Source organism: Schistocerca cancellata, chromosome 4 (assembly GCF_023864275.1).
Source record: "Schistocerca cancellata isolate TAMUIC-IGC-003103 chromosome 4, iqSchCanc2.1, whole genome shotgun sequence".
NCBI classification, from domain to species: domain Eukaryota; kingdom Metazoa; phylum Arthropoda; class Insecta; order Orthoptera; family Acrididae; genus Schistocerca; species Schistocerca cancellata.
The window spans coordinates 434,303,900-434,318,803 of record NC_064629.1 but is presented as its reverse complement, the minus strand read 5'-3'; the positions used below and the strand labels follow the sequence as shown (position 1 = coordinate 434,318,803).

General features: G+C 44.1%; 1 protein-coding gene and 1 non-coding gene across 2 annotated transcripts in view; both read left to right on the top strand.

Moving 5' to 3' along the window:
* The first annotated feature begins 896 nt into the window (after nt 1-896).
* The window catches only part of LOC126183541 (uncharacterized), a 452,784-nt gene continuing 438,776 nt past the window's right edge, over nt 897-14,904 (top strand). Inside the window, exon 1 of the mRNA XM_049925611.1 lies at nt 897-1,146. The gene's annotated coding sequence lies outside the window, so the exon portion shown is untranslated. The remainder of the gene's footprint in view (nt 1,147-14,904) is intronic.
* Nucleotides 3,207-3,278, top strand: Trnac-gca (transfer RNA cysteine (anticodon GCA)). Its single transcript has one exon. It is a non-coding gene; the product is annotated as a tRNA-Cys (tRNA).

The window sequence follows — 14,904 nt, the reverse complement described above, 5'->3', positions numbered from 1 at the left end:
ATAGCGTATTGGAAAAAGTAATTGGAGAGTGACACAATAACTAAACTTTTTAAATTTGAAAGGAATGATGTGGATGACTTTACTTTACACGTGGAGGCTGTGGGAGCGAGCGCAAGGCCATAAATCAAGATGATCAGGCGTTCGATCTCAGTTGGTGCAAGGTTTTGCTCATTCTCACAATTAACGCGACTGCGTCCTTGACAACGATTCACATAAGTGTAAAAACACTAAGTGACATCACAGTATGTATGTTTCGGTATGCCGTAGTATGCACTACGCAGACTAGGTAAGCCAGTTCTCAGGTCAGGGGAACGCAACAGCGCTAATAGCAATGAGATGTTCTAACCAACCTTCTGGTTGCTGACTAAAGGTTTCGTGAATGACGCCGCTGCAGCTTTGGACGCCATCTATCGGGAACAATTGAGCGAGAGGGTCACTGACGCCCGCGTGCAGCTGGCGCAGACGCGGCGCAGCTGACTTGTGCTGCCATCTGCTGACGTAGTAAGCAATATGGCGGCGAGTTAAAAGTAAATCTTCGTTGATAGAACACTGTGGGACATGATGACAACATTGCAGAACTAAATTTTTCGGATACACTGAATGATGATAAATATCAAACTCACACATAGTTCTAGACTAATTATTAAGTTTTTTATCTCCTTCTTATTAAACTAAACTATAACAGGCACATATATGAAAAAAATAATATTAGGGATTAACATAAAAAATAAGCTTCATTTTAAAAGCATTCGAGATTTCTTGATTTTTCGTTGTAATGTGATTGTTCTGCCCGGAAATTCTAATCAGTTGACCACCAGTGATGCCTCAGACTTCTCTTATACATTTCCCAGTTTATGTTGGTAGTGCTGGTACAAGTGAAACCGCCATATCCTGTGTTAGAGTAGTGTACACAGAAATTTGAAAGTAGTTGCGATATGCGAAATTTGTGTTTGTTTCTGTGAGAAGAATATCAAAACCGGGCTAATACTGTGCAGTTTGTGAATGTGTTGTGCCGGGAATGAGAGAAGTAACACGTTTTGCTGGCGTTTGGAACGGTTGTTGTTTTGTGAAGAAAGCTTAGCGGAGTATGGAAAGGTGATGGAAGAACTTGCCCCTCTTGTTTGGTCGTAACAGGATAGGAGTGAGGTAAGAGCGAGCCAATTTTATAATTCTCCTTGTATATGAAATGACTTAATCCAATTTTTAATAAATATAGGGGTGGGTGCCTGAAGCAATCGCTTGTATTTGATATATATATGTATATATATTACCACACAGTGCATAGTGATTCTCCTGTGTCAGAATTGTTGTCTGTTTTTCAATGTTTCCAGGAGAGATCGTTTGAGCATTTTGAAATATAGGGGTAAAACACAGAAGACTGGAGAACTGTGTTCGATGTATGACGCGCTACAGCACTCATTTACTAAGCTGTGAGGAGTTGTATATTATGTGAAATCTCAGCAAATGTTATCATGTTGTGTGGCCACATCCTTCTTGTAAACAACAGGCTTAACATTTGTGGCAAATGTTCCCTGGTGGGAAAATGTGGAGATGTATATACCAACCAATTGGCTTTTTATCCCGAGTTTGATTGTGTAAATGTGTTACTCTGCTGGAGTGGCCTTTAGTCATGTGTGACAACAAGCGTGAAGAACAGGTTTTAACGCAGTCATTTTTTGTTCCGATACGAATCAATATCTTAATGCGCGACATCGGCTATGCTATTTACCACACATCGTTTACAGAAACAATTGCATTGCAAAATCGTTCATCATATATATGACGTTGAAGTGGACAGAGATCAAAGACCGATAGAAAAGGTTTGCAGTATTTCATAGGACATTTAAATTTCATTGAACTGTAAGTTAATTGATCATAAATCGTAGAATTCATTGTTGTTAAAACCATGCAGGCTATGTGTAACTTCTAAAATGGCACAGATTTTCCCCACAAGAGAACTTCAAAAGCAAAATTGTTTACAACTAACACAAAAATCCTTTAGTGTGGTAGTAGTGCTACATCAGCTGCATATTGCCTAGCAGAAGAACGAAATTGTCTGGAGATTTGTAATGTTTCAGCATATCGTTGACTACATTGCAAAAACGTGTGTAGCCTGTTCTGTCATTGACACTCTGAAACCAAACAACTAGTACCATATGCATATCGGCTTTGTCGTAATAGACGACTTCTATAAAATCCGTCCCTCGACGGCGGTACAACAGCATGTTGTGAGTTCCTGTCCAAACTACTCAAATTGCTGTCGATATAATGTTCTTGTATTGTTTGTCCCCCAACACTGACAAACTTCAGTTAGGTCAGCTACGAATTACGCTGTTGATTCTGTACTAAGTACCACTTTTTTAAAAGGGCTCTGAGACGGTGTAGAATAGCTAGTGATGTAACCTGGCTACTCGTTTGATTGCGTAATTTTACTTTAAACCTTGTGCTTAGATGTATGCTTGGCGGACGTGCGTGGCTGCTAGGAGCAAGATTCGATCATCTGTTCGCAATTACCAGTAATTTTGTACCATTACCGACATGTGTAATTCTCAAAGCTTTAAAATCTACTTACGATACATGTTCGGTAACTCCAGGTGGCTTTGTGATATGTAACATACTAACAAAATGTAGCAGTCCTTTGTCATTTTAGCGTTTGTACCCTTTCCGTGTATACGGTTGTGAAAGATTAAGCGGCCTGCGTTGGCTGCAAATTGGAACCGCAATGCGTTCTATTATTCGGTATTTAATTCATCAGTTGATCTTCGTAGCAATAGATCACAATAAACATATTCTCTTATCTCACTCCTATCATATTACGACCACAAGAGCTTCCTTGCAGTTGCTGTTTAAAGATTAAAAAGCAAAGTAAATGATGATGAAAGATAGCTCACGAACTACTATGAAGTGAAACCGGGCTCGTACCAGTGCGGGCTGGGCATGCACATAGATACATCATAGATGTTTAAAACTTGGAAGGTCTGTGGAACCACGTAGTTCCATTTGATTAAAGCACCGATGCCTGCCTGAGTTTGACAGGATCCCCAGTTTCGATAGATGCTGAGGTGCTATTCCAGTGCAGCTGGATAGCCTCTGCAATGCTGTGGGAGTATAGGGGAAATACCATATGGGCTGAGACGTGAATGAGAATTTGAATTGAGGAGGGAGGCGTGCTAGGGTAGTCCGTGCAGCTCTACAAAAGTCACTGTACCAGGGTGGCGTAGTGGTTAGCGCATCTGCCTGCAGAGCAGCAGACCCGGGTTCGAATCTCGGCTTTGGTACACATTTTCGTCACTTCAGTCGACATATATTAATGCATAAACTGTTTTAATAAATAGTGTGAGGAAACCGTAAAGACATACTGACGTGATTGATCGTATTTTTTCCAATTCTTAATCTTATTTAATGGAAAGGTGAGGGGAGAGATTAGTGTGTGGTGGGTATGATTGCTAGAAGCAACCACAAAAATCATTTTACCGTTACTGACACACAGACATGTAGTGCACAGTGTAATGGGTATTAGGAGTTGATAATGACAGATTTAACATGGTCTGACGTTTTTGATTTTAAAACAGGAGTGTTTGGACATCAAACGAGTATTTCCGTTAATGTACACAAAGCATGATTTCCATGTCAAGCATAGGCATCTGTGAGTCGACCGTGACAGATACTAAATGCAGTAAGTATAGCTCCCCTTTGCCATTATGGTCTTTATTAAAGGCTTCTGTTTCCTCGCACGCAGCGGGGACATTCCAAGAAACCAGAAAAGCTCCGTGAACGTGTCTCAAATACAAAACCAGCTCCGTTTCAGCACCAGCACATCAGCGCCTTAGTAAACACGCACGACTGAGTTATAATGTTGAAGATGCTGTTGATATGAACATATATTTGCTAGAGTAAATATGATTTATATTACACGAAAACAAACATGCCAAATTTCGTGTTTCCAAGCAACGACCCGAGCGTGATAAATAGCCGTCAGAGCCTACTCGTGTCGTGTTGACTTGGAAACAGTTCACTAGCCGTTGGTGATCCTCCGATTTTTACGAAATCATTTTATAAAATCACTATCGGGGTGAGAGCATCATTTCCCTGTTTGTACTTGTATCAGTGAAGTAAAAGTAACATCGTAAATACTTGAACTAGCACAGATGTTACACCTAGTTTCTAACAAGACTGCTGTTCCGCATAGCACCAGAAATCCTTAAGAATGTAAATTATGGCAAGACCTGGAAAGTGCTTTTCTGTGTATAGTTTAACGTTACCATATGTGAGACCCGTCGGGAGGTTTAAAACATAAATTTTGATTGTTTTTATTTGAAGTCCCCATTTGAACCAATCGCAAGCTTGAATCATCTAACAGGAAAGAGAATATGTGCTTATTTTAGACGGAAGATGTTCTTGGAAACGTGTTCTTGTCACTTCCTCAAAATAATAGTCCCTAATACACAAATCGCCATACGAAGGTACTTCCGGCTGTTATTAGCCAGCCGGCCGGTGTGGCCGTGCGGTTAAAGGCGCTTCAGTCTGGAACCGCGTGACCGCTCCGGTCGCAGGTTCGAATCCTGCCTCGGGCATGGATGTGTGTGATGTCCTTAGGTTAGTTAGGTTTAATTAGTTCTAAGTTCTAGGCGACTGATGACCTCAGAAGTTAAGTCGCATAGTGCTCAGAGCCATTTGAACCATTTTGTTATTAGCCGAAGGCAACTAGTGGCGCCATGGCGTTTCATTCACTGATCAACTGGTAGCGAAACTTACGAACAATTGCTCACTTCTGATATGGGAATAGTTTGAGATCATGGCACCCTGTGGAGAACCTTTTCTACTTTCAGTTCTATTAAAAAAAGGAAAAAACCTAGAGGTTAGGAAAATGCAACGATATACAGTAAGTGCAGACGACAGTAATTTTTTCCTTCGTCTTCGAATTTCAAAATAGTTTTACGCGTGGCTTGACTAAATGAAAGAAAGTGCAATGTAATTCAACACAATTAAACAAGTGTGTTCCAACATAAGAAAAAAAGGACCTTGCTGAAGCAATTCGTGCCATAGTTTTTATTTTGTCTCAAGTTTTCTGTAGTTATGAGTTCGATAAATATTTTATTACTGATTAGTAACAAAAATAATTGATAGTAAATAAACTGTATGAAAACAGACAACTAAATAAATATTTTACTACGTGTACCACTTTTTATAAAGCAAGAAATAATACATGTTCACATGCAAAACTGCATAGTATTGTCAGAATGAATTTTTCACTCTGCAGCCGAGTGTGCACTGATTGATACTTCCTAGCAGATTAAAACTACGTGGCGGACTCTATCTTGAAACCAACACCTCCGCTTCTGTGAAGACCGTAAGGATAGAGAAGAGCTGGCTGTCCGGCATATAGTTTTAATATGCCTGAAAGTTTCGTGCATGATACTATTTGGTATTTCCATATTAACTGAAAAAACGTGAACGCTACCGTAATGAGGTGCAAAAAGTACAACGTACACTGCCTTGTAGTAAACAAACATATTAACAGATTATGCAGCTGGAGCACGTATCGTATGTGCGTGCTTCACCATAGGGCGAGTAGAGGCACCACAAGTCCCTACGTTTACCGCAGTGCTCCTTCATAGTTGGCAGGGCAGTGAACGGGTTCCACCATAAGCTGCTAGTGTCGCCGCTGGTTGCCGGTACCGAATAGGCTCCAAATCACAATGCCCCACCGGTTGGCGGTGCAATTGCTTGCCCCACTAGCTGCACCGTTAATTGCTCTTTGCCATGCCTTACGGCTCTCAGGGAAAATTATGCGGTTAACTTAGCAATCTTCCTAGATACATTCAACGCAACAGACTTTTCATTCCAACCAAGTGACGGAAGGGACTGTATAACACTAGAAACAAAACTAGCCTTGACTATCCATTAACCTTCGGATGAATACGAGCAGATGTACGATCAACAAAAACTTCCTACTGCAGAAAGAAAAACGTCACCGATTGTCAACTTCAGTCTACAATAAGCCCCCTTACGTACATATATTGCACTGATTCTAGTTGTTTTAACGTTTAAATTCTGCTTGTTCTCTGTTCTAATATGAAAAATCATTTTATGCATTTTGGGTTGTCGGGTGTTCTGCCGGATATCAGCGTCGTACTTGCACGATATTTCGGTCACGTAGCTCGAGACCTTCATCAGGTGCGACCTGAGACTGCTCCTCGAGTTGCTGCTGCTGCTGCTCTCACCTATTTCTTTCCCCTCTTTGGGGAGGTGTGAGGGGGAGTTTGTAGCCTTTCGGCTTTTACTCCCCTGTGAACGTGTGTGTGTGATTTTTCTATAGTTTTTTGGTGTCTGTAATTTGTGATGATTGTTGTGAGTGAGTCTGGTACTTGCCTGAGGTAGGCGAAAAGATTGGTGTTATATGGGAAGGAACTGGATTAAGGATTGGGTATTGGGATTTTTTCTTCGACTTAATCGTCGAAGATCGTCATAGGGCGCTTATGCTTATCGCGGGACATGTCATACCGACCTAGGGAGTGGATGAGTGCGTTTCCAGATCTGGAAGAACCCTCATAGAAGGCCCTTGCCAGATCCTGGAAACGCTCTCGCAGGAGTGGGGTTTCGGCTGCGGCGTGCAAGTCGTCTGTGGGGAATCCAAGAGGTAGGTGCAGTGCCCCTCTGAGGGCGCGGTTCTGCAGCCTCTGGAGTTTGTCCAGGTGCTGCTTTGCCGCGTATCCCCAGACAGGGCACGCATACTCCATTACTGGCCGGATCAGGGCCTGGTAAACATTTACTGCTGCTGGGCAGGGAAGGGAGCTGGTTGTGTTCAGGATAGGGTATAGGATGGACATTCTGGCGCAGGCCTTCCTGTGGACCTCGTCTATGTGGGGTTTCCACGTAAGACGAGAGTCCAAGGTTACGCCAAGGTACTTGGCGGTTCTGCGCCAGGGGAGTTGGGTTCCATTTAGGTGAAGGTGGAGGGGGGGGAACGTTGAGGAGGTTCGCGCCTTCCGAGCCTGCGGGTAATCAGCATTGCCTGCGTCTTCTCGGAGTTGATGGTGATGTGCCAGCGACGGGCCCAAGTTTCTGTGTCATCTAAAACCTTTTGTAGCCTATGGATGACCAGGTCCTTGTTCGCGTTTCTCGTGTAGAAGGCTGTATCGTCAGCGTACTGTGCAGTGTGCACCAGGGGGGCCGTTGGAGTGTCCGCAGTGTACAAACTGTACAATACGGGCCCCAGGACCGATCCCTGTGGCACCCCGGCACGAATACGCCTTCTGGTGGAGGTGGCAGTTTCTACTTTGACGGAGAAAGTCCTATTCGTGAGATAGCTCTTGATCAGCTGAACTATACTCCCGGGAAACCCTTGTGTGTACAACTTGTAGAGTTGTGGATCTGGTCCAGTATTTATGCCTATGGCCTTCCCCCTCCACCAACGGCTGCAGGCGCTTCCTCTGTGGTCCACGCCCATTCCCTGCGACCTGCTGGAGCGTTGCTGCTCCGTTTTCCGTCCGCTGCGGTTCTTCCCTCTGCGGTCCGCGCCCACCAAACTCGCTCCTGGGGGGTTTCATCTACGGTCTGGGGTACCAAGCGTCCCCCCTGCGGTCCGCGCCCGCTCACCACGACCTGTTGGAGTGTTGCCGCTCCGTTTTCCGTCCGCTGCGGCTCTGGATGTTCCCTCTGCGGTCCGCGCCCACCAGTCCCACTTCTGGGTGTTCCATCTTCGGTCTGGTGCGCCTGGCAGTCCGTCAGGGGCTCGTTTACCATCTGCATGTCTCTGGTTCTTCTGTTTGTGTAGTGTTGCAGCTGGCCCCGTTGCTCCTTTAACAATTCCAGAGCCGGATCCCAGGCTCTGCTTAGCTGGTACCCTGTGTCACGATTTATAAGATCGTCAGCCATTTTAATTGCTATCGATTCTCTTATAACACTGTCCCAAAATCTGGGTGTTTGTGCTAGAATCTTGGTATCCTCATACATCATGGCATGATCTAGTTCTAGACAGTGTTCAGCAATGGCTGACTTAGTCACCTGTCTTAATCTAGTGTGCCTCTGATGTTCTTTGCACCTGATCTCCACCGTTCTTGTCGTCTGGCCAATGTAGGACATGCCACATTGACAAGGTATACTGTAAATCCCTGGTTTTCGTAACCCCAGGTCGTCTTTGACACTCCCCAGCAGTCCCCCGATCTTGTTGGATGGACAGAAAACACACTTGGTATTGTGTTTACGGAGGATCCTACTGATTCTGTCAGAAATAGAGCCAGCATATGGCAGATATGTCACCTTCTTTGCTTCATCTTGGTCTTCTTCAGGAACCTGTGGTATAGTGGCTGGTCGGAGTGCCCTCTCAATTTGTCTGTCCGTGTATCCATTCTTGGAGAAAACTGTTTTGAGACGTTCCATCTCTATGGGTAGACTCTCTTGGTCTGACAGGGCCCGTGCTCTGTGGACCAAAGTCTTCAGAACCCCATTCTTCTGTGCAGGGTGGTGACAACTGCTGGCCTGCAGATATAAATCAGTGTGTGTTGGTTTTCGGTACACACTGTGGCCAATTGGTCCATCTGCTTTCCTCTGGACTAGTACACCCAGAAATGGCAGCTGGCCATTCTTCTCCAGTTCCGTGGTGAACTTGATGTTAGGGTGGCATGAGTTAAGATGTTCAAGAAACTCATTGAGCTTGTCCATCCCATGTGGCCAGATCACGAAGGTGTCATCCACATACCTAAAGAAGCATGTGGGTTTAAATGTGGCTGTCTCCAATGCCCTGTCCTCAAAACTCTCCATAAACATGTTGGCAACCACAGGGGACAGTGGGCTGCCCATAGCTACACCTTCAGTTTGCTCGTAATATTGGTTTCTGTACAGGAAATACGTGGATGTCAGTGTATGACTGAACAGGTCCAACAGAGCACCTTCAAATTTCTCTGCAATCAGTTCTAGTGAGTCCTTCAGTGGGACCCTTGTGAACAGCGATACCACATCAAAACTGACCATGATGTCCGAATCTGTGATGTGCAGTTGCATGAGGTGTTGCAGGAAATCTTCTGAGTTGCGGATGTGGTGAATACATTTCCCCACATATGGAGACAGGAGACCTTTCAAGTACTTGGCTGTTGTGTACGTAGGTGCCCCAATATTACTGACAATAGGACGTAGGGGCACGCCCTCCTTGTGTATTTTAGGCAGACCATACAGTCTAGGTGGCACTGGCGCTTTCTCCCGTAGTTGTCTGATGATCTTATCGGGCATCCCTGTTTCCTTCAAGAGAGCACTAGTCTTCTTGGCCACCTTGTCAGTGGGGTCACACTCCAGAATTCTGTATGCAGGGTCCTCCAGAAGTTGGCGTACTTTCTCATCATAATCCACCCGCTGCAAGATGACAGTCGAGTTCCCTTTGTCTGCTGGCAGTACCACAATGCTGTTGTCTTCCCGTAGTTTCTTGAGTGCAAGCCTCTCCTCGGTTGTGATGTTCGATTTCGGCGGCCTGGCCTTGGTGAGGGCCCTGCAGATCTCTCGGCGGACTTCCTCTGCCACATTAGGTGGAAGTGTGGCTGCAACTTGCTCTACTGCACTGACGAAACCTGAAATGGGTGCGTTTCTAGGGGTCGTAGCAAAGTTGAGACCCTTGCTGAGTACCTTTAAGGTTGTATCATCAAACTGTATGCCGCTCAGATTCGTCACCGTGCGTGTCTCTTCCATCTGCTGTGCTTTCTTGCTCATGCGGTCAAACTTTGCAGATTGGCAAGATGAGGCATTCCTTCTAACACACTCAGCTAAAGACCAGGAGGCACGGTCTACCCAATCCCAATCATCTCTTGTTAAGGAGGCTGCCATGTACAGATGAATGTCCAACAGCTCCATGGCCACAACATCTAACCTATGGCGCATATCTCGAATCCTCTCTCACCAGTGCCATGCTGGCTCTGCGTTTTATCTTGTTCGCCGCTCTGGAGTTGATGTGATGTTTAATTCTGGCTAATACTGGTACTACTTCTCCATCTCGACACCTCAGCAAAAAACTGAGAGAACTCAGCATCTTGAACATCCAGAGGCGCAGCGGACGAAAAACGGAGCGGCAACACTCCAACAGGTCGTGGTGAGCGGGCGCGGACCGCAGGGGGGGGACGCTTGGTACCCCAGACCGTAGATGAAACCCCCAGGAGCGAGTTTGGTGGGCGCGGACCACAGAGGGAACACCTAGAACCGCAGCGGACGGAAAACGGAGCAGCAACGCTCCAGCAGGTGGCAGGGAATGGGCGCGGACCACAGAGGAAGCGCCTGCAGCCGTTGGTGGAGAGGGAAGGCCATAGGCATAAATACTGGACCAGGTCCACTCGAGGAGCAGTCTCAGGTCGCACCTGATGAAGGTCTCGAGCTACTTGACCGATATATCGTGCAAGTACGACGCTGATATCCGGCAGAACACCCCACAACCCAAGATGTCATTAGATCGCCGGGAAAGCCTGAAGAGTTACATTTTATGCATTGTCAGCTTAAAAAATTGTGTTTGCTATTTGTGAGCTGCACGCATGCGGCCCGAGGCTTGGCCTGTCTAGCCTTTGCTTGGTCGTTCTCGGATGTACCAGGTACAGCGCTCCATTTCATTTAATATTTTCCAGTCGGCACAACTCTCTTCATTTCGACAGAATCGTGGTTTCAGTGCCGTCTACCCATCGCTATTTGTTAGTGGTATAAAGGAAGTTCAAAGCCCAGTGGCTGTTTGCACAAAAAAGAGGCAGTCTAGCGATCTATTGTCACAAGTCTTTAAAAATGAATGGGAATGACAGAACATTGATAATTCCCAGTATCTATTATGCAGTCGCACAATGTACAGGTTCGGCAAATTTGCTATGGAATGACGTTACAATACAATGCAGGAAAAATTTAAAGATTTAGTTGATAGTGAAAGAGCAAAATACAGTATTACAGCAGTCGACAGAAGGGGTTCATTGTCCATTACATCAAGAAGGACTTTGCGGTAAATTTGCAAGCATGAAGCTCGTGATGAAATTGGTAAATTTTCGATGGAACTGAATGAAGATAATGGAAATGTTATTATTACTGTGAAGTGTGTTGGTTAAGTCAAGGGACATACTTGGAACGATTTTTCGATTTAAAACCAGCTGTTGGAAACGAAGAGCAGGAATGAAAATCAAAACATACGGAATGGATTGCAGATGTCACATGTTAAGTGGACTTGACTGCTCAGTGTAAGATATTGTAAGGTAAGAAACAACCTCCTTCTGATTTGATGGGAACACATTTAAAAAGAAAATCGCATTGTGGAAAGAACAAATGCCGAGTAAATACACCGTCCATATCCGTAGCTCCCTGGTGTTACAGAAAACACGAGTATCAAAGAATTCAATGTGGCCTTGAGAGCGTTATGAGGATAGTTTTCTAAACGCTTTGAGGATATTGCCAATTTTACATCTGTTTTCTAGCGCTTTCGGAGACTGTTTCAGTTGAAAATGCCCCTGTGCATGTGCAGATGGGACTGATTGACCTACATTATAATTCCCATTAAAGACACATTCATTTACGTCAGACCTGTTTATTAGATCTGTGTTGTTTTCCTTTGGAAGAGTTACCATGTCTCCACAACGAGGTTGGAAACGTTATTAAATATTTCAACCAACATATGTATGTGAAAGGCGTTTTTCGATTATGAAACTTAGTGATATGTGATGTGATATGACTTAGTGATATGTGATGTGATAACCAGAATGCGAAAATCTGTGAAATTGTCTGCATATGTTGACAGATTATTCCAGATAAAAATTGTCTTCAGTGCGCCAAAAATAAATAATACTGAAGATTTGTTTTGCTTGTGATGAAATATGAAAGCGAGTCGTATATAGTGCGACAGCTTTACGAGGTAAATGTGGCCCATTCACTGTTTCCCCTCTGCCCACTTCGACAGCTTGGCGATGGGGGAAGCGTACAGCTACGCGAGAGAGAGATGCGTGCATGAAGGAACACTGTACTGCTAGTGTGCTGTTTTCTTGGCCATCTCTGTTGGAAAGAATATCTTACTCAATATGCCTTTTTATATGGCTCGTATTTTTCACATTGCAGTAATGATAATGATACAATTATAAAGTAAATTGTTTTTATGCTTCTAAGTAACAGAGAATGCCCACATGTAGCATTAAGCGTGAGATAAGCTATATCTGCAGCCTTCTTTTGTTGTCATCAGTTTCCTGACTGTTTTCATGTGGCCCGCCACAAATTACTCCCTTTTGCCAAACTCTTCATCTCAGAATAGCACTTGCCCTCTACATTCTCCATTATTTGTTGGATGTATTACAGCCTCTGTCTTCCCCCACAGTTCTTACCCTCTACGGCTGCCTCTTCTGCCGTGGAAGTTGTTACTTCATTTGTTAACACATGACTTAACATCCTGTCTCATGTCAGTGTTTCCCATATGTTCCTTTGTCGTTGGTTCTGCAGAAAATTTCATTCCTTATGTATTCAGTCCTACCCCCATGAACCATGGACCTTGCCGTTGGTGGGGAAGCTTGCGTGCCTCAGCGATACAAATGGCCGTACCGTAGGTGCAACCACAACGGAGGGGTATCTGTTGAGAGACCAGACAAACGTGTGGTTCCTGAAGAGGCGCAGCAGCCTTTTTAGTAGTTGCAGGGGCAACAGTCTGGATGATTGACTGATCTGGCCTTACAATACTAACCAAAACGGCCTTGCTGTGCTGGTACTGCGAACGGCTGAAAGCAAGGGGAAACTACAGCCGTAATTTTTCCCGAGGGCATGCAGCTTTACTGTATGGTTAAATGATGATGGCGTCCTCTTGGATAAAATATTCTGGAGGTAAAATAGTTCCCCATTCGAATTTCCGGGCGGGGACTACTCAGGACGACGTCGTTATCAGGAGAAAGAAAACTGGCGTTTTACGGATCGGAGAGTGGAATGTCAGATCCCTTAATCGGGCAGGTAGGTTAGAAAATTTAAAAAGGGAAATGGATAGGTTGAAGTTAGATATAGTGGGAATTAGTGAAGTTCGGTGGCAGGAGGAACAAGACTTTTGGTCAGGTGAGTACAGGGTTATAAACACAAAATCAAATAGGGGTAATGCAAGAGTAGGTTTAATAATGAATAGGAAAATAGGAATGCGAGTAAGCTACTACAAACAGCATAGTGAACGCATTATTGTCGCCAAGATAGACACGAAGCCCACGCCTACGACAGTAGTACAAGTCTATATGCCAACTAGCTCTGCAGATGATGAAGAAATTGATGAAATGTATGATGAGATAAAAGAAATTATTCAGGTAGTGAAGGGAGACGAAAATTTAATAGTCATGGGCGACTGGAATTAGAGAGTAGGAAAAGGGGGAGAAGGAAACATAGTGGGTGAATATGGATTGGGGGAGAGAAATGAAAGAGGAAGCCGTCTGGTAGAATTTTGCACGGAGCATAACTTAATCATAGCTAACACTTCGTTCAAGAATCATAAAAGAAGGTTGTATACATGGAAGAATCCTGGAGATACTAGAAGATATCAGATAGATTATATAATGGTAAGACAGAGATTTAGGAACCAGGTTTTAAATTGTAAGATATTTCCAGGGGCAGATGTGGACTCTGACCACAATCTATTGGTTATGAACTGTAGATCAAAACTGAAGAAACTGCAAAAAGGTGGGAATTTCAGGAGATGGGAGCTGAATAAACTGACTAAACCAGAGGTTGTACAGAGTTTCAGGGAGAGCATAAGGGAACAATTCACAGGAATGGGGGAAAGAAATACAGTAGAAGAAAAATGGGTAGCTCTGAGGGATGAAGTAGTGAAGGCAGCAGAGGATCAAGTAGGTAAAAAGACGAGGCCTAGTAGAAATCCTTGGGTAACAGAAGAAATATTGAATTTAATTGATGAAAGGAGAAAATATAAAAACGCAGTAAATGAAGCAGGCAAAAGGGAATACAAACGTCTCAAAAATGAGATCGACAGGAAGTGCAAAATGGCTAAGCAGGGATGGCTAGAGGATAAATGTAAGGATGTAGAGGCTTGCCTCACTAGGGGTAAGACTGCCTACAGGAAAATTAAAGAGATCTTTGGAGATAAGAGAAACACTTGTATGAACATCAAGAGCTCAGATGGAAACCCATTTCTAACCAAAGAAGGGAAAGCAGAAAGGTGGAAGGAGTATATAGAGGGTCTATACAAGGGCGATGTACTTGAGGACAATATTATGGAATTGGAAGAGGATGTAGATGAAGATGAAATGGGAGATACAATACTGCGTGAAGAGTTTGGCAGAGCACTGAAAGACCTGAGTCGAAACAAGGCCCCAGGATTAGACAACATTCCATTAGAACTACTGATGGCCTTGGGAGAGCCAGTCCTGACAAAACTCTACCATCTGGTGAGCAAGATGTATGACACAGGCGAAATACCCTCAGACTTCAAGAAGAATATAATAATTCCAATCCCAAAGAAAGCAGGCGTTGACAGATGTGAAAATTACCGATCTATCAGTTTAATAAGTCACGGCTGCAAAATACTAACGCGAATTCTTTACAGACGAATGGAAAAACTGGTAGAAGCCAACCTCGGCAAAGATCAGTTTGGATTCCGCAGAAATGTTGGAACACGTGAGGCAATACTGACCCTACGACTTCTTAGAAAATAGATTAAGGAAAGGCAAACCTACATTTCTAGCATTTGTAGACTTAGAGAAAGCTTTTGACAATGTTGACTGGAATACTCTCTTTTAGATTCTAAAGGTGGCAGGGGTAAAATACAGGGAGCGAAAGGCTATTTACAATTTGTACACAAAGCAGATGGCAATCATACGAGTCGAGCGGCATGAAAGGGAAGCAGCGGTTGGGAAGGGAGTGAGACAGGGTTGTAGCCTCTCTCCCCGATGTTATTCAATCTGTATATTGAGCAAGCAGTAAAGGAAA